General features: G+C 42.9%; 1 protein-coding gene across 1 annotated transcript in view; it reads right to left on the reverse strand.

Annotated features, from left to right (window-relative positions):
- The window catches only part of LOC144505304 (NACHT, LRR and PYD domains-containing protein 3-like), a 177,439-nt gene extending 153,115 nt beyond the window's left edge, over positions 1 to 24,324 (reverse strand). The window contains exons 1-2 of the mRNA XM_078231414.1: positions 24,260 to 24,324; positions 21,948 to 22,132 (exon numbers count right to left, since the gene is read on the reverse strand). The gene's annotated coding sequence lies outside the window, so the exon portion shown is untranslated. The remainder of the gene's footprint in view (positions 1 to 21,947; positions 22,133 to 24,259) is intronic.
- Positions 24,325 to 24,940: the final 616 nt, after the last annotated feature.

Raw genomic sequence — 24,940 nt, forward strand, 5'->3', positions numbered from 1 at the left:
TTGTGGTTGAGTACACATTTCCTGCTGATGATGGCCCACATCGCCTCATGGATGTCTAAACTTGAGTTAGTAGGTCCCTTCGAAGGCAATCCAATTTGGATGATTGAAAACACGTTAGAAGGTTCATTATCCTACTATTTATGCAGCTTGTAGGTCAAACTAACAGCACCAGTAAACCGGTTACGAAGCGGAGTTTCGTTGGATAAAATATGCTAAGAACGGAGAAAAGTATCCGAGTTTTTTGAAGCTACGAAATGATGTGTCTTGCTTCTGTGTCTTTCCAAAGCTAAAACAGAAGATGAAGAGGCTATGGAGTATGCACCGTCTCCCCAAAATAGAATCTTATCCATGCTTAATCCACTGCCCTACCTCCGTTACACCGTTCATTTGACGCAGCTAATCCATGTAGCTTGCATATCTCTGGACGTGAGACGAAATTGGATCACGCGGGAAGTACACCACATACAGTTCACCCAAATCACGGAATCGAATATAGGACCTGGCTCTGTGAGGCAACTTTACTGACAACTATATCGCCACAGCGCCCATATTTTACGAAACATGTTTTATTAAGAAAATAAGAACTAGGAGCAGGAGGCGGCCATCTGCCCCCTCGAGCCAGCTCCGCCATTCAATAAGACCATGGCTGATCTTTTCATGGAGTCAGCTCCACTTATCCGTCCACTCACCATAACCATTAAAATTCCTTTACTGTTCAAAAATGTATCTATGCTTGCCTGAAAAACATTGCATGAGGTAGCCTTAACTGATGCACTGGGCAGGGAATTCCACAGATTCACAACCCTCTGCGTGAAGAAGTTCCTCCTCAACTAAGTCATAAATCTGTTCCCCCTTATTTTGAGGCCATTCCCTATAGTTCTAGTTTTTCCCACCAGTGGAAACAACTTCACTGCTTCTATCTTATCTGTTCCCTTCATTATCTTATATGTTTCTATAAGGTCTCTCCTCATTCTTCTGAATTCCAATGAGTATAGCCCCAATCTACTCAGTCTCTCCTCACAATCCAACCCTCTCAAATTCGGAATCAACCTCGTGAATCTCCTCTGCATCCAGTCCAGTGCCAGTATATCCTTTCTCAAGTAAAGAGAACAAAACTGTACACAGTACTCCAGGTGTGGCCTCACGAGCACCTTATATAGCTGCAACATAACCTCCCTGTTTTTAAACTCCATCCCTCTAGCAATGAAGGAAATAATTCTATTTGCCTTCTTAATTATCTGCTGTACCTGCAAACCAATGGGGACCAATGATCAAATGCTGAGAAAGGAAAACATGCAATTATTCAATTCGACGAGCATCAAGTCAGGCACATCACATTATTTACCAAAATTGGGAATCCTTTACCTCTTGTGATGGTACTGTGCATTTAAGAAATGCATTTTGTCATGTTTCTTTGCAGGATGTTTCTTGGGATTTAACCGGAGATGCAGTATCTACAATGGTATCCTCTATTCTTACTGAATCCGTACAATTAATGTAATGCTTGTTTCAATCAGAGCGAATACAACGTTCTGTTGTGTTCGTGTTCCCCTCGGATTGCAGAGTAGAGCCAGACAAGGATAATTGACTGGTCAATATATACGAAAGGAAACTTCTCGGCTCAGTAGTTATTTCAGTTGTTGTTTGGAGGTGTACAGAGAATGGTTTCTCTTTTTTCCCTTCTCTACAGTTTGAGATTCTGCTGTGTGAATGGTGCTGCTTTGGAAGCTGCAGAGAGGGAGAGGCATATGTTTTGTCTTTGTCTGAAGTGGATCACTTGATCACACATGGAATTGGACTTCTTATGCTCAACAATGCAAACACCAATGTCAAATTTAGTGTCCTGGTGACTTCAAAAAAACTTTGGAGCTTTTGGCATGGGCCTGAAAAATTGGGGACTTTTTCCGGGATTAAAGTGTATGTTGCTTGTTTAGTTTGAGATTATTTGACTCAAAAACACTGACCAGTGAGTATATTTTTATTTCGTTGCTGCGTTCGATTTAAGAGAGCGTGCCTTGTGGAACAATGGTTCTTTCAGCGGTTAAAACGTTCCTGCGTGTGGAAGAAGTCACTCCGGGTTTTTTTTTAACCACAGTTGGCTAAAGCATATCTTTGGGAATTGGCAAACAAGCTGAAGCTGCAATTACCTGAAAGGTCGAGGAAGGCAGAGGTTAATGCCATGTTAGCTCAGCATTTCTGCCAGAAACGCAGTCAGATTAATTGAAAATGGGTAAATTTCAATTTCAAATGGAACAGCCAGAATTAAAAGCAAAAAAAAAGAGGTTAAGAAAAAGCAAACGAGAGTGAGACAATTGCAGCAGAAAAGATAAGAGAAATAGAGGAACAAAGAATAAAATTGAATATGCTTGAACTACAGGCAAGGGAAAAACAAAGGGAAATAATAGCGCTGGCAGAGGAAAAAAATAGAGAGAAAATTAACGTCAGAAACTGGCACTGAAAAGTGAACATCAACTTAAAACGATGGAGGTAACGTACAGTCTGGGACTGATGATAATGAAAGTGAGGAAGAGCGGACCCATCATAGTCAAATGCCTGGTTGGGATTCGTTTAATTCTGTGCAAGCCCTTCTAAAGTTTCATAAGGAGATTGCAGAAGCCTTTTTATTGCATTAGAGAAAGTAGATAAACAAATAAAATGACTGCTGACCATGTCGTTATAACTGAATCAAACAACGTTGGCCGGTAGGGCGAGTGAGATGTTTGCCTCAGTGTCAGAAGATATGTATAGGGATTATGGTAATTTGAAAAAAGAACTTATCTGCGTTTGATGTACCGTCAAAGGAAGGAAGGAAGGAAGCTGGTCAATCGTATATATAATTTGAAAGGATCCAACAAAGTAGTTTGGCAGGTGGATAAGGGTCTTCGAAAATAGACCAGACATGTGAGGCTATTTTTGGAGGAGGTAAAAATTCACTTGGCGAAGATATGCGAACTCAAGTGGCAAAAGAGAATGTTGAGACTGCCAGATTAGCAAAAGAAATAGAAGATAATTATGAGTTTGGAGTTTGCACATTCTCCCCTTGTCTGCATAGTTTCCTCCAGGTTTCTGGTTTCCTCCTGCAGTCCACAAATGTGGAGATTAGACGGATTGGCCATGCTAAATTCATCTTCAGTGTCAGCGGGACTAGCTAGGGTAAATACATGCGGTTGTGGGAATAGGGCCTGTGGGATTGTGGTTGGTGCCGACTCGATGGGCCGAATGGCCTTCTTCTGCACTGTAGGGATTCTATAGGATTCTATGAGTTACTTCATAAATCGAAACTTGGTTTCTGACACAATTTTCAGTCTGGCGGGGGTGGGAGTTCGGGGTGGTGAGAGGGTTTGGTGAGAAGCTGGGGAAACTATACATAGGTATAATATAGGTAAAGGCAAAAGAGATCTCATGGGATACAGTAAATACAGCATACCTCAGGTTAAAAAGGAAATGCATGCGGGTGGAAGAGAAATAAATCACCTCAGATGTTTTCACTCTAATAAAGTAGGACACGCAGAGTCGTAATGCTGGTGGTTTATGAGAATCACTGGGAAAACAGACGTGGTAAAACAGGACAAGCCACTCAACGTTGATTAAGGAAACATTATTTGAGGCTAAAAAAAGTGTACTAATACACAGACACACACACACGAGAGTTTTGTGTGTGTGTGTGTGTGTCTGTGTGTGCGTGTGTGTACAAGTAGTGCGAAAATAAAAGATTTTGAAAAATAAATAAAACTTTATTAACGGTGCACTTTTTTTCTTAAAGGTGAATATGTGCTGATACTGCGCCTTTAAGAAATGTATTTTAATCATGTTTCTCTGCAGGATGTTTTCAGCACTGCCCTGCATTTCATGAGAGCGATTTCGTCTGCAACTGATATCCTCTTTTGGTACTGAAGCAGCATAATTGATACAATATTTGTCCCGAACTGAACTGAGGCAGTGTTTTCTTTTTTTAGTGTTCCCTTTAGATTGAAGAGTAGAGCTTGATTGGGATTATTGACACGTCAGGCTCTATGACTGGGGACAGCTGAGCTTTCACAAATTAAAGCTCAGTTGTTTTTTCCAGATGCTGTTTGGAGTTGTCGAGAGAGAGAACAATCTCTTTGTCGCTCTCTCTGTTGTTGGAGATTCTGCTGTCTGAATGCTGTTGTTTTGGAAGCTGCAGAGAGAGTGAAGTATCTGTGTCTGTCTCTGTTGTCTGATGACTGGAAGCTGCTGGAGAGTAGTTTTAATAACCAGTTTTGCTGCTGCCCTGAGGATATATTCTTCTCTGAAAATTCTGAAAGCTGGATTTATGCTCATAGTTGTTAAAAGCTGTAAAACTGGTATCACATGAGCATACTTGTTTGAGTGTTAACACTTTCTGAAAAAGGTTGTAGGTCTATGGGATATTGTTTCAAAATGCAACGACATCGATAGATAGCTGTTAAGAATTATACAGTTTCATGTTTCAGTTTTGTAAATTGGTGAAAAGTATGCTAATATTTTTTCTTTATTCTAACGGGGTTCTTAAATGCACTTTCTTTGCCTGAAAACTTCGTGGAGGGTGATTTGAAAGATGATTGGAGTGAAATACCTTGTGCTCATTAATACCAAAATCAAGCGTTAAACTTAGGGTCCAAGTTAACTTCACAAAACAACTTCTGGTTTATGACCTGGGCCTTAACAGTCGCCACAGAACCCTTACATCCTTGCGTTGTTCCAGCATTTTCTGTTTCTACTTTTATTACTATTGTTATTAAATTGCACGTTTTTTCCGTGCATGTCAATTCTTTTTGTTATGTTCAGCTACCTTTTGCTCTGGATCTGGGGAGTCTGAAGAAGCTGTGTTGTGGGTTATACATTTTATACCATTCGAGAGTCATAGCGCCACACCTAGCCATATCGGCTTATCTGGTCCCCTTCCGATGTTTACCAGAACATTTCTCGACATTAATCAAACACAAACTCTTAAAACTCCATATGAATATTCCAGGCAAATATTTGATTCTTTTCCAGGATCAAGTGGCCACAATCTCGTAATCCTATGCACTATTCAATTGAGAGCAAATCGAAACTTTAGTCAGCAGATGGAATCAGCCCCACATCCTCTATTCGAGCTTTATTATCCTCTTAAAACTGGTTTATTACGCGATTATAAATAACATACAGATGGACAAGGACACCTGTCACTTTCTGATCATTTTTGGTACAAAGGGCAGAGGGAACTGTAATTCATAAAACATGATTTAATGCTTACATTTAAATACATGAATGTATTTTCTGATGATTGCTGTTTTTTTTTTCCTCAGGTTATAACCTCTGGGCATTTATCACATTGCGAACGAAACTAACTTGCTGGAAGGAGACAGTCATTGCATCCATCCGGACTGATCAAACATACAAACAACCCCTGACTTATTTCCAACAATAATTTGTCTATCCCCATTTTGCACCGAACCACGAATAATAACCCTGTGGAAGAAGGGCTCTTCCTTGACAGTTTTAAAGCATTTAGTTGGCATCGCTCAAGGATTACTTTCTCGGTGAAAAAAAATCGAGCTTTCTGTTGCAATCTGTGTGAAGACAGATAAAGCATATACGTTCTGTCCAATGTTTGATTTATCAAATTGCACTAACCTAGAGTGCAATATTAGTCCTCGTGGATCGAAACGGGCGGAGATGCAACGCAAATGTGGACCTTCTGCACAGGTATTAATTCAAGGTAGAAATCGAACCCGAGTTCCTGGCATTATGAATCAGCAGCACTAACCACTGTGAAAACGTCCCACGCTTAGCTGGATGGGAATCAGTCTTTAGGCGTAGCTATCTCTTTTTCGCTGAAGCTTTTGTTTAATTTCCTAGTCCATGGCGTCATCATACAATTATTGTGCAAGAGAACATTTGATAATTTCAGCCAATGACTGTCATTGACGCAGGTAAAGGGATCCAGGATGTAAGGTTGCAGAAGAGTCAACAGCTGTGCTTGACCAACACATGCGTGATTCTTGCTACTTATGTTGAGGAAATATGGGACCGCAGGAAGAGTATGAACAAATTGACCAGAACACCGTTTTTCAGGGAGTCCTCGGGGAGAAAACACAAATGTAGTCGCATTTGGGAATTACATTGTTAGCCGAGTATACACAGTTCTCTGCAACCAGCATGGAGGTTGTTCAAGGCTGAGTTGCCTGCCCAGTGTAATGGTTTGGGACAGCTGCTCTGGGATGGAGAGGCATGGGGTGAATGGACGGTGGGATTAAATGGCCGTGGTGCATTTAGGCACGAACGACATGGGTAGAACGAGAAGGAGGATTATGTCGGGCGTTTGGGAAGTTTAGCACTAAATTAAAGAACAAACTACAAGATTATAATCTTTGGACTTTTACCTGAGAAACGAACAAATTGGCAAAAATATGCAAAATTCGGGACATGAATGGATCGCTAATAAATTGGTGTGGGACCGTTGGCACAGAATACAGAAGGGGAACTTGATTCCAATAGAGTTACAGGCCGATGAAGGAAACATAAACAAAAAAATGGAACACAGAGCAAATCCAGATATGTACACATCTGTGAAATATCAAAGCTCCATGGACTTCACTTGAATTCCTAGCACATTTGCAACAGGACAGATTAGTTGAAAGCAAAAAAATACAACATGTGAGCATAATATATTAACTACTGCAGAAACGACGTTAGAGGTTGACCAGAGCTGGGTATGCAACATGACAGGCGATACAGTATTCGAAAAGAAGAGGCCAAAGGGTGAGATAGTTTTTTTCATCATGGGAGGTGTCAGAGCAGTGTTGAGTTGTGATATAATGACAGTGGATAGTGGTGTCAAATTATTTTGCTTTGAATAATGAACTGTAGGAGAAGGAAGCCAAGGGTGGAAGTAATCTATAACATTTAATAAGTCAGAGCATAAATAGGGAAAATCAAGAGCCTGTTTGTAGTGAACTGAAATTATCATGGGAGACATTTATCTACATATTGGGGCGGCACGGTAGCACAGTGGTTAGCACTGCTGCTTCACAGCTCCAGGGACCTGGGTTCGATTCCCGGCTTGGGTCACCGTCTGTGTGGAGTTTGCACATTCTTCCTGTGTCTGCGTGGGTTTCCTCCGGGTGCTGCGGTTTCCTCCCACAGTCCAAAGATGTGCGGGTTAGGTTAATTGGCCATTCTAAATTGCCCCTTAGTCTCCCGGGATGCGTAGGTTAGAGGGATTAGCGGGTAAATATGTAGGGATATGGGGATAGTGCCTGGGTGGGATCGTGGTCGATGCAGACTCGATCGGCCGAATGGCCTCTTTCTGCACTGTAGTGTTTCTACGATTTCTATATTGATTGGAGAAACCAAACCAGCAAGTCTGGGAAGAATTTGTAGAGTGCATCAGGTATTGCTTTTTCGAGCAGTAGGTTATGGAACCTCCCAGGGCACAGGTTACTTTGGATGTGTTTGGTCGAATGATCAAACATTAATCAGGGATCTTGTTATTGTGGATCCCCGAGGATTTAACGATCAGAATATCACATAATTCCAGACCGGATTGTTGGTGAACGCCTCAGGACCATAAGCAGTGTCTTCAAATTAAATAAGGGCAATTTTAGTGGTATGGGGGAGGAGTCGTCTAAATTGAACATATTAAATATGTTAAGATACATGTTAGTAGAGGAGCAGTGATAGATATTCAAAATGTTGAGTCGGAGTTGATCCCAGGCAGAAAGAGTGATTTTACGAGAAAGAGGCAACATCCATGGCTAACGAAGGACGCCAAGGATAATGTTAAATTAAGAAGCATGATATAAAAAGTGGCAAGAGATAATGGCAGAAGGGAAGACTAGGAATGCCTTTACAATCAGCAGCCACATAACAACAGCTTTATAAGAAGGGAGAAAATAAATTCTGGTAGAAAACTTGCATGCAGCCTTTAAAAAAAAACGCGTTTCAGTAGGTATCTTATTGAGAAGCCGGTCGCAAAGAGAAATGTGGAACAACTACTGATGAGGTGGGTGAATTCATAACAACAAACAAATAATGGACAGATATGCTATATCTTTTTCATCAGTCTTCGCCGTGGAATATGTTACAATTATCCCTGAGTGATCAGACTGTCCGATTGCGAATAACATGGCAGAACATATCAACATTCTTACCGGAACTTACCAAACCCCTAAGTGGATTCGGCAACTGAGTTTATATGGGTAGAACTGAGAAATTAGAAGGGAGAAATCACTTTAACAGGATTGTGCTAAATGCCCCCAAATAGTCTGCGGGAAATTGAAGAGCAAATATGTAAGGAGATTACAGGTAGCTCCACGGAAAATAGGGTAGTAAGAGTAAGGGATTTTAACTTTCCCAATTTTGACTGACACAGCCATAGTATTAGAAGGTTGGATGGAGGTTGAAGGTTGAGTGTATTCAGGAGGAATTCCTCGTTCAGCATGTGGATGGCCCGGCTAGCGAGGGGGCAAAACCTAACCTCCTCTTGGAAATAAGGAAAGGCAGGTGACAGACGTTTTAGTGAGGAATCACTTTGGGACCAATGACCATAATTCTATTAGATTTAAGATAGCTATGGAGAATGATAAATCTGGCCCAAAAGTTAAAATTCTAAATTGGGGCAAGGCCAATTGTGAAGGTATCAAACAGGAACTATCAACAGTTAATTGGGGGAGTCTGTGTGAAGGCAAACGGGCGTCTGGTAAGTGGGAGGCTTTCTAAAGTGCATTAACTTGCGTTCAGGGTAAGCACATTCCTCTTAGAGTGAAAGGCATGACTGCTGGAAGTAGGGAACCCTGTATGACTCGAGATATTGAGGCCCTAGTCAAGAAGAAGAAGGAGGCTCATGGCATGCATAGGCAGCTGTGATAAAGCGGATCTCTTGAAGAATATAGATGGTGCAGGCGTAGAGTTAGGAGAGACACGAGGAGGGCAAATAGGGGACACGAGATTGTTTTGGCAGATAAGGCAAAGGAGAATCCAAAGATCTTCTACAAATGCATAACGGGCAAAAGATTAAGTAGGGAGATAGTAGGACCTCTTAAGTAACAACAAGGTCATCTATATGCGGATCCACAAGGGGTGGGTGAGATCCTAAATGAATATTTCTAATCAGTATTCACTGTTGAGAAAAGCATGGATGCTAGGGAACTTGGAGAAAATAAATAGCGATGTCTTGTGGAGTGTACATATAACAGAGAAGGAGGTGTTGTAAGTCTTAAAGTGCATCAAGTTAGATAAATCCCAAGGGCCTGATGAAGTGTATCTCAGGGAATTGTGGGAGGAGAGGGAGGAAATTCCGGGCCCCCAAGCAGAGAAATTTGTATCATCGATAGTCACAGGTGAGCTGCCTGAAGATTGGAGGGTGGCAAATGTTATGCCTTTGGTTAAGATGGGCTGCAGTGAAAATGAGACTTCTTGTGAGACTTCGTACTGCAGTGAAAAGCCAGGAACTACAGGCCGGTGAGCCTCACATCTGTAGTGGGTAGGTTGTGAGCAGATATTTGGAGCGACAGAATGGACAGGTATTTAGAGACGCAAAGAATGATTTGGGACAGTCAGGATAGTTTTGTGAGTGGAAAGCCAGGTCTCAAAAATTTGAGTTTTCTGAAGGGGTAATCAAGAAGGTAGATGAGGGCAGTGCAGTTGATGTTGTCTACATGAACTTTAACAAGGCATTTGATAAGTTATCACATGCTAGGTTGTTGCATGAGGTTAAATCTCACAGGTTCCAGGGTGAGGTAACCAAATAGATACAAAATTGGCTTGGCGGCAGAAGATAGAGGGTGCTTGTCGAGAGTTGTTTTTAACACTGGAGGCCTGTTGCCAGCAGTGTGCCTCAGGGATTGGTGCTTGGTCCACTCTTATTTGGCATTCATATTAACGAGTTGGATGAGAATTTATTAGACATGGTTAGTAAGCTTGCAGATGATATCAAGATTGGTGGCAGGGTGGACAGTGAAGAAGTTTATCTACGATTGCAACGGGAACTTGATCAATTGGACCAGTGGGCTGACAAATGGCAGATGGAGTTTATTATAGATAAATGTGAGGTGATGCATTTTGGTGGCAAGACGTAGTTAATGCGCGGGAGCTGGGAGAGCTACAGAACAAAGAGATCTCGGGGTACAGGTTTATAGCTCCTTGAACTGGAGTCACAGGTGGAAAGAGTGATGAAGAAGGCATTTGGCATGCTTCGTTTCATTGGTCAGAATATTGAATACAGAAGTTGGGACGTCTTGTTGAACTTGTGCGAGGCATTGGTAAGGGCACACTTGGAATATTGTGTACAGCCCTGGTCACCCTATTATAGAACGGATATTATTAAACCAGAAAGAGTGCAGAAAGTATTTACTTGGATGCCACCCGACTGGAAAGACTGGGACTTCTTTCTCTGTTTTGTCGGAGACTTGGGGGTGATCTTATCGAGGTCTATAAAGAATGAGGGGCATAGATCAGCTAGATAGTCAATATATTCTCCGAAAGCTAAGGGAGTCTATAACTAGAAGGCATAGGTTAACGGTGAGAGGGGAGAGATGAAAAGGGTCCAGACGGGTAATGTTTTTCACCAGGGTGGTGAGTGTCTGGAAACAAGCTGCTAGAGGTAGTAGTAGAGGCGGGAACAATTTTGTCTTTTAGACAGTTACATGGGTAAAATGGGTATAGAGGGATATGGGCAGAAGGCGGGCAATTGGACTAGCTTAGGGGTTAAAAAGAGGGTGGCATTGAACAGATGAGCCGAAGGGCCTGTTTCCATGCGGTAAATCTCTATTACTCTGTGACTCTACTTGCAATCATAGAGTACAGTGTATTAGAGAAACTCAATGTACTACAGGTTGACAAGTCACTTTGATTCAATGAACTGCACCCTTGCTTTTTATGGAAATGGCTGCAGAGTTAGTGGGCCCATTGGTTGAAAATTTTCTGGACTCGCTAAACTCAGGTATGGTAATACCAAATTGGAGAACTGTCAATGTAACAGCCTTTTTCAAAAAAGAATGAAAAGCAGAAGGCGGGAAACTACATGTGAGTTCGATTAACATCGATTTTGGGAGATGCTGGGGCCAATAATCAAAGAAGAAATAACTAATCATAAAGGAAAGGTAAATGTAATCAAACCTAGTCAATCTTTGATCAATGAAAGTTAAATAATGCTGGACAACTTTCGTGAGTTTTTTTGTGGATGTAATAAGGATTGAAGATTGGGATGAACCTGTACATGGAGGTAAATGTTAGACGTTCAAGAGACATTTGACAACTTGACACATAAGAGCCTGGTGCGTAAAGTAAAAGGCCATGCAATTGGAGGAAGTTGGTTAGCATAAATTGAAAACTGGCTCCAGCATGGAAAACAAAGAGTTGTAAAAAATAGATCTGTTTCAAAGTGGAAAGCTCTAACTGGTGGAGTACGGCAAAAATTCGTTTTTTCTTTCCACAACAGTTTACTATTTACATTAATGACCTCGCGAAGGAACAGAATGTAACATTTCAAAGTTGTTCGATGGTATGGAGATAAGTGAAATTGCATGTTGTGATGAGGATATTGTGATTCTGTACGAGATGCAGATAGATTGTTTGATTGTGCGAAATCTTGGCAAATGGTGTTTAATATTGGGAAGTGTGCGTGCACTTTGGGTGGAAGAATCATGAGGCAGAATATTATCTAAATGAAGAGAGACTGCAACTGTGTGATGTACGGATGGAGCTCAGTGTTCCAGTACATCGATCACAAAAAGCTACCAGTCATTTAAAAAGCAGTTCAGGAGTCATTCTGGCCTCCATTGCCAAGGGTTTACAGTTTTAAAATTGGGAGGTATTGTTGCAATTGTACAGGGCATTAATGAGCAATGGTACAGAAGTTCGCATTAACGTACCAGTCGTGCCCTTTAGCACTCAGTATAAATCATCCTGCTTGTTCCAGACAGGTTCCTAGCTGTTGCTTCTTGTCCATTTATCATTTACAGTTGCCAAGATTTCGGTCGTTTTGTTATGTGATTTGAAATTGTCGTTTCATTTTCTCATTGTGGATGTATTCTTTTCTGCTTCCCCCACCCCCCACCCCCAAAAGTATACATTTTCCCTCATTTGTGCTTGCAAAGCCTTCGTCTCGTGAATTGCTTCGCCCCTTTGCTACCAAGCAAATATCCACTTCTGTCTTGAAAATAATAAAATGTCTCAGCTTCCATCAACTTTTCAGAACTTGAGTTACAAAGACAAACGACATTCCGAGGGACAAAAACGTCCTCATCTGCCCTTTAAGTGCTTGAATTCTAGATTCTCCCATAAGTGAAAACATCCCCTCAAGATTCATGCTGTAAAGATTGCTCAGGATACATTCTGATGTTATCGCGTCACATTGTCTTCATCTAAACTCCTGCAGATACAAACCTAGCCTATCCAACCGGCCAAAAAAGGACAACACAACCATCCTATGTATTATGTGGTAAAGCTACTCTGAACTCCCTCCAAAGCATTGACATCCTGCCATAGATGAGGGAGATGTGGTATATTTGTTGCTGCTGTTAACTGAACCAAAACATTTGGATTCCACAGCACTCTCAATAACATATGATATTCTATTAGCCGCCCCAATTTCTCGCTAAACCTACATCGTAGATTATTCCCATCCATGCACTACAATAACAAGATATCTCTTGATCTGAGAGCTCCGCAATCTCCCGCCATTCATTCAATATGCTTCTCGTTGATTCTCCCAGCAAAATGGACAATTTCACATTTCCAGCCAGTACATCTCATGCTACAAATCACTCAAAATATTTTTTTAAATATACGGCATGTGGACGCCCCTGGCTAAGCCGGCATGCATTGCCTATCCCACATGTCCCCGTAGAAGGCTGTTGTGACCCGCATTCTTAAAAGTTTGCACTCCCTGGCATGTACATCTATCCCAAATCTGGTTTGCTGGGGATCTCAGAATGCTGACGTACCGACTTTGAATGAACAGCGATATAATTCTAAGCCAGGATTTTGATTGACTTGCAAATGAATACGCATGACATAATGCTGCAATGAATCAGCTGAACTTGCACTCTTAAATTGTTGTGGCCGTTGATTTGAAAGATGGTGTCATTGCAATTTGATTGAGTTTCTGCATCGCATCTTGTCGAAGGTACACATTACTACAAACTTTGTTTGTATGTTGATGGAAGGTGTGCCAATCAAGCGGGTAATATTTTTCTGTATGGTGTGAAGCTTCTTGAGTTTTTTTTGCAGCTGCACTGCTACGAGCAAGGGCAACTATTTCTATGAAATGTGACTTGTCGTCTGTGCACAACATTGGATGGTGCTTAATCTCTGCAGAATTCCTCGCATCTCATCTGCTCCTGGAGTCACACTTTTCATAAAGATAGTGCAGTTGAGTTTCCTATCAATTGTTACTCCAGGATGTTGATAGTGGGGGATTGATTGAAGATAATCCCATCGGATGTCAAGGACAAATGATTAGATTCTCTCCTGTTGGAAATAGTCACTGCCACATGTGAGGCGCTAGATTTGCTGCACACTGACTTCAGGCACTTGAATATCTTTCAAGTCGTGTTGCGTTTGGATGTGGACTGTTCCATTATATGACGAGGAGTGAATGGTGCTGAACAATGTGCAACCATGAAATAACATCACCACTTCTGATCTTTTGACAGATGGAAGGTCATTGATAACGCAGCTGAATATTGCTGTGCCTAGGGCACCTAGGGCACCTCCTGATAATAGGCACACAGTTCCGGCCCCTTATACTCAGCTATTTAATAAGTTGTGCACGGCAAGCAGGAATCATGAAGGATCCCAAGGGCGCAGAATTTAGTTTGGATTGGAGAAATCAATGCCCATCAGCAAACGTTGTTCAGTAGGAGCACTACAGAACAGTCTGACTGAAGTTGAAATGACATCGCCATTCGAATATATGTTCACCAGGTGGTGAGCTAAGCAACACGAGGGAAAACCTACTTGAAAACATCCACATGAACCTGAGTTGCAGAAATCTGTGAGTACATAATAGCATCGATATGAGTCTCAATCGCACTGTCGTTAAGAGTAAGATCTATCATCACATTACATATGTCTCCCATGGTATTTTCTGGCATTACCACCATAGTAAATGGGATATATTTCGAAAATATCTAGCAACTTAAATTTGCAAGTCATGAGGTACTGTGCGTCACCACCAGTGTCAGCAGAATTAAATTCAGCAACAATCTGCAACTGCTTTTCTTGGCATATCCCTTAACCTGTCACAAACACTAAGACAGAAGATCCAACCTAAAAAAAATGAAGTGCCAGTATAGTGAAACATGAATACATGACTATTTCAGTGTCAACCAGCATAAGAGTCAAGTGATACTGACAGTGAACCAAGTCACAAAGAACGGATCAGATCTGCAGTCCTGCCACATCCAGCTATTAATTGTAGTGGACAATTAAATAACTAACTTGAGAAGGAAGCTCCACAGATTTCTAGACTCAATTATGTGGGCGCCGAGCACATCAGTGCAAAAGATAATCTGAGGCATTTGATGCAATTTTTACCCAGCGGTCCAGACTGGATGATCCATATTGGCCTGTGGAAGTCTCCAGAATCGCAGATGCCGGTGTTCAACCTATTTGTTCATTGGAATGACCAGTGCATCTGACCAACACATCTTTTGGAGTTGTGGGAGGAAATTCGAGCACCCAGAGGAAACCCACGCAGACACGGGGAGAACCTGCAGCTTCCGCAAATACAGTGAATGAAGCCGTGTTCCTGGTGTTGTGAAGCAGCAGAGCGAACCACTGTGCCACCGTACCGCTCTTCACTTCACTTTACTTCACTTTACTTCACTTCACATCACTTCACTTGACGTAATATCGATCAAATCATGAAAACAATCAATATTGCTGCGGTAATTTGAGACCACAGTAAAATTATTCGAACCCGTTACTTAAATTATGGAAATCTTTTGGTAAATAAATACCCAACTTTAAAAAATACAGTAATTAGACTGACCTCAAATAACATGAACAACTGGTACACAAGCCTTGCTTGCAGAAGACGTTCTTGAAGACTTAAATGCCCGCTGAAAGCTTATAACATAAAAGGTGTATAACAAGACTCCGTACTCGATATGAAACTCTGTTGCAACTATAAAAATGTGTAGGGCCCAAACAACATTCCAGTAATAGTACTGAAGGCTTATTGCCCTAGCTAAGTCCTCCAATTGCAAGTAAAACAGTTGAATTCCCTGGCAGATCTGAGAGAAGAGTGACTTGATATCAAAACCGTGATTGACCCAATATGACATCAAGGTGCCATGGCAAAACAGGGGTTAATGGAAATCGGGGGAACGCTCCTCGCTGGTTAGAGTGATTTGTTGCACAACAAAACATCTTTGTTCTTGATGCAAGTAACTCGGTCGACTCCAGAAATAATTTATGGAGTTCACAGTAGGAGTTACAGGCCCAAACCTCTTCAGCTTCTTCATTTCAGATCATAATTGTTTGCTCTTCTCTGGTGGTGGCAACATGTTTTAGAATTATAGCACCCCTACAGTGCAGAAGAAGGCCATTCGGCCCATCGAGTCTGCACCAACCACAATCCCACTCTGGCCCAATCCCCGTCACCCCAGATATTTGCCCTGCTAATCTCCTGACACTAGGGTCAATTTAGCACGGCCAATCCACCTAACCCGCATATCTCTGGACCATGGGATGAAACCGGAGCACCCGGAGGAAAGCCACGCGGATACGGGGAGAATGTGCAAGTTCCACACATATAGTGACCCAAAACCTGAATCGCACCCAGGTCCCTGACGCTGTGAGGCAGCAGTGCTAACCACTGTGCCACCCCTGTGACCTCCACTTGTCCATGATGTGGAGATGCCTACACTACATGTGTGCTTGATGCTTTTTTTCATGACAGATAAGATCATACTTAATTCGATATGCTCTGCTGAAGCCAATGCTCGGTGTACGTGGATTACTTTCTGTGCCTTGGAAATCTTTCATTAACTCCATATTTTCAGTCTTCATCGCATCTTCCTGAATGCAGCAAATCCCGCTCCTCTTTACCTAATATTATCTGCCAAATGCTTGCCCATATTACCAGTCAATGCATATTCCGTTGCGACCTCCTAACTTGTTGCAACTCCTGGCAATGACGGCATGATCTGATATTTAGGAATTTTATGCTGCATTCCAAGATTCAGCTCAGTCATAGAGAGAATAAAACTTTGTGGTCTGAAGAAAAATCCATTCGGAGCACCACACTATACACCCACATTAACCGTAACACATATTTTTTCCTCTCTAAAACCATTTTATTCTGGAAAACATGGTGTTTCCTCTTCCATGAGCCATCATTTTGTGAGCCTGAATTCTTATCAAGTGTGTTCATAAAAGCATTAGCGGCCACTTCCATCACCAATCACAGCGATTTGTGCAAATACTATTTTGCTCTCTCTTTTCCAGTAGCTTTATATCAATTATGTAGGATAGGGACCAAAACAATATAGCGTTTCTTCAATAACCTGAGCATCATTATAAGCAATGTTTAAAATGCATCTATATTCAAATCTTTGTCTCCTTCAGTTTTCTGTACGAAGGCAGGTATTTACAAAATAGTTGACTCATTACGCCTAAGTACCCTATTACACGGTGGCACAGTGGTGCAGTGGGTAGCTCCGCTGCCTCTCAGTTCCAGGAACTCTGGTTCGATTTCCTGCTTGGGACACTGTCTGTGCGGAGTCTGCACGTTCTTCTCGTGTCTGTGCGGGTTTCCTTTGGGTGCTCCGGTTTCCTCCCACAGTCCGAAAGACATATTGGTTAGGTGCATTGGCCATTCTAAATTCTCCCTCAGAGTACCCGAACAGGCCCGGAGTGTGCCGACTTTGAAATTTTTACAAGAACTTTATTGCAGTGTTAATCCTATTTGTGACACTAATAAATAAACTTTAAACACGTCAATGGTGAAAAGGATTCCATGTATATATATATTGACAGAAACAGTTGCAGGAACTCCGTGCTGTTGCAATGAATTTGAGCCAACTCCCAGCCATCATTAGAGCCTATCTCTCTCCCTGAAGCCCCACCCCAGCACCAGCCTAACATCCAATCTCCGAATCGCTAATATTTCCTTTTTATGTTTCGCTGGAAAGAAACTTAGCAATGTTTAGAGTTTCATCTGATTTTGTGATTTATGTAAGTTTTCTAATTGGTTTAGTTAAATATATCAACAAATATTGCTCATCAGTATTTACTGTTGAGAAAAGCATGGATCATAGGGAACTTGGGGGAATAAATAGTGATGTCTTGAGGAGTGTGGATATTACAGAGAAAGAGGTGCTGGAACTCTTAAAGTGCATCAAGGTAGATAAATCCCCGAGACCTGATGAAGAGTACGCCAGGACATTGTTGGAGGATAGGGAGGAAATTGCGGGTCCCCTAGCAGAGATATTTGAATCATAGATAGTCACGGGTGAGGTGCCTGAACATTGGAGGGTGGCAAATATTGTGCCTTTGTTTAAGAAGGGCTGCAGAGAAAAGCGTGGGAACTGCAGGCCAGTGAGCCTCACCTCATTGTTCCACAGGAGCAGGCTGAGGGTAAGGGACCTTGTTTGTGCACTAATTTATTTAATTATTTTTCAGTTAAATTTGTGACAAAATCGGAGGTTTTTTTTCTAAACAGGAAATAGGCCCAGCAGCAGCCTGGGAAGGTTTTGGAGGGTTTAAAGGTGCTTAACTTGGAGGTTTCAGCCTCATTGTTCCACAGGAGCAGGCTGAGGGTAAGGGAGCTTGTTTGTGCACTAATTTATTTCATTATTTTTCAGTTAAATTTGTGAAAAAATCGGAGGTTTTTTTTCTAAACAGGAAATAGGCCCAGCAGCAGCCTGGGAAGGTTTTGGAGGGTTTAAAAGTAGGCCGCACCTTTGAGCGGGCAGCGTCATTAGCGGGCAATGGAGTGAGCAGGGGACAGAGTGAGAGCTATAAGGGCTTTGGCTCACAGGGCTTCGGCGAGGAAGGTTGTTTGTTTGTTTTTCTTCGGTTACACCCCCTTTTTGTTTTATCTCCCAAAAACTAAAAAGGACATGGCTGGTATGAGTGGGAGGCCAATATACTGCATTCGGTGTGGGATGTGGGAGTTCCAGGAGACAACCTGCCTCCCGGAAGTCCATATCTGTGCCAGATGTGTGGAACTGCAACTCCTGAAGGATCGTGTAAGGGAGCTGGAGCTGAGGCTCGATGAACTCAGTTTAGTTACGGAAAATGAGAGAGTAATAGATAAAAGTTATAGTTAGGTAGTGACACCAGGGTCTCGGAAGGAAGGCACGTGGGTCACGGTTAGGAGGGGTAATAGTCAGAAGGGTGATGTGCCAGAAAGTACCCCAGTGGCAGTCTCCCATAAAAGAAAGGGGTGGGCAACAGATGGGAGAAGGGAAGGGAGTGAGCAGTCTGTGGAGGGATCCCCTGTGGTTGTCCCCCTCCAAAATAGGTATATTGTTTTGGATTCTGTGGAGGGGGATGACCCTCCAGGGGTAAGCCACGAGGACCAGATCGCCTCCACGGAGACAGGCTCAGGGGTCCGGAAGGGAAAGAAGGGGTTTAGGAGAGCGATAGTTGTGGGGGACGCCATGGTTAGAGGCACGGACAGGCGCTTCTGTGGGACTGAACGAGAATCCAGGATGGTAGTCTGCCTCCCTGGTGCGGGGGTACTGGATGTCTCCGAGAGGGTAGGAAGCATATTTAAAAAGGAAGGTAGTCAAACTGATGTGATTGTACACATTGGGTAGGTAGGAAGAGCAGGGGGGTCATACGAGAGAAATTCAGGGAGTTGGGTGCTCGGCGAAAAAGTAAGACCTCCAGGGTGGCAATCTCTGGACTGCTCCCGGTGTCTAGTGCAAGTGAGGCTCGGAACAGGGAGATTCTACAGTTGAACGCGTGGCTAAAGGACTGGTGCAAGAGGGAGGGTTTTAAATACATAGATAACTGGGAAATCTTCAAGTCAGGATGGCAACTGTATGGAAAGGATGGGTTACACCTTAACTGGAAGGGAGCAAATATCCTGGCTGGGAGTTTTGCTAGACTGTTTCGGCAGGATTTAAACTAGTGTGCCAGGGGGGTGGGGAACAAAACAGGAGGTCAGTAAATACTGAGGCTGGGGTTGAGCTTGGGGCCAGGGCAAGGCTCGCTAAGAAGAGGAGCACTCTGGAGGAGGAGGACCTGACTGGGCCTGGAGGTCTGGAGTGCATCTGCTTCAATGCGAGGAGTGTAACGGGTAAAACAGACGAACTTAGGGCCTTAATGCTTATGCGGAATTTGGATGTGGTTGCGGTGACGGAAACTTGGTTAAAAGAAGGACAGGACTGGCAGCTGAATATTCCGGGGTATAAGTGTTTTTGGCGAGACAGAGGAGGGGCTAAAAAAGGTGGGGGAGTAGCGATATTAGTTAAGGAGCATATTACCGCGGTGCAGAGGGTAGACAACTTAGAGGGGTCATGTACTGAGTCGCTGTGGGTGGAACTCAGAAACAGGAAGGGTGCAGTCACTATGCTGGGGGTGTACTACAGACCACCCAACAGCCCACGGGAAGTGGAGGAAAGGATATGTCAGGAGATTCTGAATAGGTGCAGAAAACATAGGGTTGTTGTAGTGGGGGACTTTAATTTCCCTGGCACAGACTGGAAAGTGCTTAGAGCTGGGGGTCCGGACGGGGAGGAATTTGTAAAATGCGTACTGGAAGGTTCTTTGGAACAGTATGTAGATAGCCCGACTAGAGAGGGGGCTATACTGGACCTAGTTCTGAGAAATGAGCCCGGTCAGGTCGTCAAAATTTCGGTAGGGGAACATGTGGCAAATAGTGACCACAACTCTGTTAACTTTAGGATAGTAATGGACAAGGATGAGTGCTGTCCTACGGGCAGGGTGCTAAATTGGGGGAAGGCTGACTATAGCCGGATTAGGCACGAATTGGTGGATGTTGATTGGGAGAGGATGTTCGAGGGTAAGTCCGCGTCTGGCATGTGGGAGTCTTTTAAGGAACTATTGATAAGGCTGCAGGATAGGCATGTGCCTTAAAAAGGAAAGATAGGAAAGGTAGGATTCGAGAGCCGTGGATAACCAGGGAAATTGAGGATCTGATTAAAATGAAAAGGGAGGCGTACGTTAAGTCCAGGCAACTGAAAACAGATGGAGCTCTGGAGGAATACAGAGAGAGTAGGAAAGAACTCAAACGGGGAGTTAGAAGGGCAAAAAGAGGTCACGAGATGTTCTTGGCAGGCAGGGTTAAGGAGAATCCTAAGGCATTCTATCCATACGTTAGGAACAAAAGAGTTGTCAGGGAGAAAATCGGACCTCTCAGGGACAAAGGAGGGGAATTATGCTTAGAACCCAAGGGAATAGGGGAGATCCTAAATGAATACTTTGCATTGGTATTCACAAAGGAGAGGGGCGTGTTAACCGGGAGTGTCTCGGAGGGAGGTGTTGACCCGTTAGAGAAAATCTCCATTACAAGAGAGGAAGTGTTAGGTTTTTTAGGGAACATTAAAACTGACAAAGCCCCAGGGCCTGATGGCATCTATCCTCGACTGCTCAGGGAGACGAGAGATGAAATTGCTGGGCCTCTAACGGAAATCGTTGTCGCTTCTTTGGACACGGGTGAGGTCCCTGAGGATTGGAGGATAGCGAATGTGGTCCCGTTGTTTAAGAAGGGTAGCAGGGATAACCCAGGAAATTATACGCCTGTGAGTTTGACGTCCGTGGTAGGGAAGTTGTTGGAGAGGATTCTTAGAGGCAGGATGTATGTGCATTTAGAACGGAACAATCTCATTAGTGACAGACAGCATGGTTTTGTAAGAGGGAGATCGTGCCTTACAAATTTGGTGGAGTTATTTGAGGAAGTGACAAAAACGGTTGATGAAGGAAGGGCCATGGATGTCGTCTATATGGATTTCAGTAAGGCATTTGACAAAGTCCCACATGGCAGGTTGGTTCAGAAGGTTAAGGCTCATGGGATACCAGGGGAAGTGGCAAGGTGGGTGGAGAACTGGCTTGGCCATAGGAGACAGAGGGTAGTGGTCGAAGGATCTTTTTCCGGCTGGAGGTCTGTGACCAGTGGTGTTCCACAGGGCTCTGTACTGGGACCTCTGCTATTTGTGATATATATAAATGATTTGGAAGAAGATGTAACTGGTGTAATCAGCAAGTTTGTGGATGACACGAAGATGGCTGGAATTGCGGATAGCGAAGAGCATTGTCGGGCAATACAGCAGGATATAGATAGGCTGGAAAATTGGGTGGAGAGGTGGCAGATGGAGTTTAATCCGGATAAATGCGAAGCGATGCATTTTGGAAGAAATAATGTAGGGAGGAGTTATACGATAAATGGCAGAGTCATCAGGAGTATAGAAACACAGAGGGACCTAGGTGTGCAAGTCCACAAATCCTTGAAGGTGGCAACACAGGTGGAGAAGGTGGTGAAGAAGGCATATGGTATGCTTGCCTTTATAGGACGGGGTATAGAGTATAAAAGCTGGAGTCTGATGATGCAGCTGTATAGAACGCTGGTTAGGCCACATTTGGAGTACTGTGTCCAGTTCTGGTCGCCGCACTACCAGAAGGACGTGGAGGCATTGGAGAGAGTGCAGAGAAGGTTTACCAGGATGTTGCCTGGTATGGAGGGTCTTAGCTATGAGGAGAGATTGGGTAGACTCAGGTTGTTCTCCTTGGAAAGACGGAGAATGAGGGGAGATCTAATAGAGGTATACAAGATTATGAAGGGTATAGATAGGGTGAACAGTGGGAAGCTTTTTCCCAGGTCGGAGGTGACGATCACGAGGGGTCACGGGCTCAAGCTGAGAGGGGCGAAGTATAACTCAGACATCAGAGGGGCGTTTTTTACACAGAGGGTGGTGGGGGCCTGGAATGCGCTGCCAAGTAGGGTGGTGGAGGCAGGCACGCTGACATCGTTTAAGACTTACCTGGATAGTCACATGAGCAGCCTGGGAATGGAGGGATACAAACGATTGGTCTAGTTGGACCAAGGAGCGGCACAGGCTTGGAGGGCCGAAGGGCCTGTTTCCTGTGCTGTACTGTTCTTTGTTCTTTGTTCTTCTTTGTTCTCTGTGGTGGGTTAGTTGTTGGAAGGTCTTTTGCGAGATAGGACCTACAGGCATTTAGAGACGCAAGTCAGCAATGCTTTATGAGTGGAAAATCATGTCTCATAAATTTGATTGAGTTTTTTGAAGGGGTAACCAAGAAGGTAGAGGAGGGCCGTGCAGTTGACGTTGACTACACGGACTTCAGCAAGGCCTTTGACAAGGTACCGCATGGTAGGTTATTGCATGAGGTTAAATCTCATGCGATCCAGGGTGAGGTATCTAAATGAATACAAAATTGGCTTCCTGACAGAAGCCGGAGTGCGGTTGTAGAGGGTTATTTTTTCAAACTGGAGGCCTGTGGCCAACGGTTTATCTCAGGGATCAGTGCTGGGTCCACTGTTATTTGTAATTTATATAAACGATTTGAATGGTAATATAGGAGGCCTGGTTAGTAAGTTTGCAGACGACACAAAGATTGGTGGCATAGTGGACAGTGACGAAAGTTATCTCCGATTGCAACGGGTTCTTGATGATTTGGGCCAGTGGGCTGGCGAATGGCAGATTGAGTTTAATTTAGATAAATGCCAGGTGATGCATTTTGGTCGATCGAACCAGGGCAGGACTTACTCAATCAATGGCAGGCGGTGGGGAGAGTTCTATAACAAAGAGATCCAGGGGTGCAGTTTCATAGCTCCTTGAAAGTGGACTCACAGGTGGCAAGAGTGGTGAAGAAGGCATTCAGCATGCTTGGTTTCATTGGTCAGAACATTCAATACAGGAGTTGGGACGTCTTGTTGAAGTTGTACAAGACATTGGTAAGGCCACACTTGGAATAATGTGTACAGTCTTTGTCACCCTATTATAGAAAGCATATTATTCAACTAAAAAGAGTGCAGACAAGAGTTTCTAAGGACAGACTGGATAGACTGGGACTTTTTTCGCTGAAGCGTAGAAGGCTTAGTGGTGATCTTATCGAGGTCTATAAAATAATGAGGGGCACAGATCAGCTCGATAGTCAATATATTTTCCCAAAGGTAAGGGAGTCTAAAACTAGACGGCATAGGTTTAACGTGAGAGGGGGGAGATACAAAAGTGTCCAGAGGGGCAATTGTTTCATACAGAGGGTGGCAAGTGTCTGGAACAAGCTGCCAGAAATAGTAGTAGAGGCAGATACAATTTTGTCTTTCAAAAAGCATTTAGAAAGCTACATGGGTAAGATGGGTATCGAGGGATATGGACCAAATGCGGGCAATGGGAATAGCTTAGGGGTTTTTAAAAAGGCGGCATGAGCAGGTTGGGCCAAGGGCCTGTTTCCATGCTGTAAACCTCTATGACTCTCTGACTCCAATTTCAGTTCATTTATAAACCCGTCCTGAGCCCCTGTCTTAAAGGTGTATTCGATCTTCCTTTCTTCTCCACTCCTACCTTTTTCACTTCATACAGTTCCTGGTTTTTCCTGCTATTTAACTACACCGTCAGCACGCTTTCTATGGACAAATTGAAATTGCATATGAGACTTGCTGGAAATATTGTCGAATTTGGTGTCACCTGAAAGGCTGATATTTGCTTAGTTGTTTACTAAAGTCGATGCAATAAATGAAGTGCAGCTTTCCAGAACTTAGGCAGATGCAAAAAAAATTATATTTTCCTGAAATCGGAAAACATTGTTTCACCATATACCTTGCTTTCAATGTGAGCTATAATTTTATTTCGTCAAACCCTTCTATATAATTCAGGTAGTTTTCATTTTCTTTATATCAAATTAGTTTTATGTGCGTATAATTCGTCTGTGACGAGAGAAGCTTGCATCTTTCACTTTACTGTACAATTATTTTTTAGTTGTATTCTATTGAGTACAGAGTTGTAATTATAATCGTTTTTAAAATATATATATCTGAAGGAGTCACCGTCCAAGCGAGGAAATCCATGGTAATCAGGCTGCAGATTTCAATGCGACGAAACAATCCCTCTAATTCTAAATACGAGATATTACAGATATGATACACTTACAGTCAGAAAACTTATTTACTCTTTTCAGTGAAATGCAGAAATGAGTTTGCAATTTAAGCGTCTGATCGATGCAATTCAACATAATTTTTCATGTTTGCATTTGAACTTAAGAAAATTGTTGCATCAATAATCGGCGATTGACACTCGATAGCACTTAAAATCATACCAAATATATTAAATACCTTATTCGACTGCGGCCAATGCCGGTTCAAGATCGTCTGTGTAAATTGCTGCTCCTGTTTCAGTTGCAAAATTAACACACACTGGGTAAAGTTCAATCACGGAATATGGTCAGAAGGACGACCTTCAGACTCCCTCCACACAGGCACGTTTAAGTGATAACGATCTCAATGAAATGCAACTTCTCAACTTGAAAGTTACTGATTTTTTATACAATTCTTCTGATAAAGCACAATGCCATTCAGATGAAAGAAATTGTTATGTTTCCATTGCCGGAAGAATCTCTGATTAAGCCGATAGTACACAATGACCTGCATCTGCAGCTGGAATATGTCCCCAGTTTCAGAGAAACTACATTAGTCATTGCAAAAGTTGATCATTAACCTAATTTGGAAGGGTGCAGATACCAAAGGGCAAAAATTACTCTTGCTTTATTTAAGGAAATAAAACATCTATCCCTGATAAGGTTGTCAATGAACTGTGCAAATTGACATGTTACTTCATTTTAATTGTTTTCTGAACATTTGTTTTCTGATGTTTTAATCAGGCTCATTCCAACTCTGAACAACTGACACTTTGGGAGATTTTAAAAAGATACAGAAGGCCAGTGAGAGATAATTCCCCATTCAATGTTGTCACAGCGAGTCTGTCGCACCCCTCTGTTTATCAATCGATTTCGTTCC

Source organism: Mustelus asterias, chromosome 16, assembly GCF_964213995.1.
Source record: "Mustelus asterias chromosome 16, sMusAst1.hap1.1, whole genome shotgun sequence".
NCBI classification, from domain to species: Eukaryota; Metazoa; Chordata; class Chondrichthyes; order Carcharhiniformes; family Triakidae; genus Mustelus; species Mustelus asterias.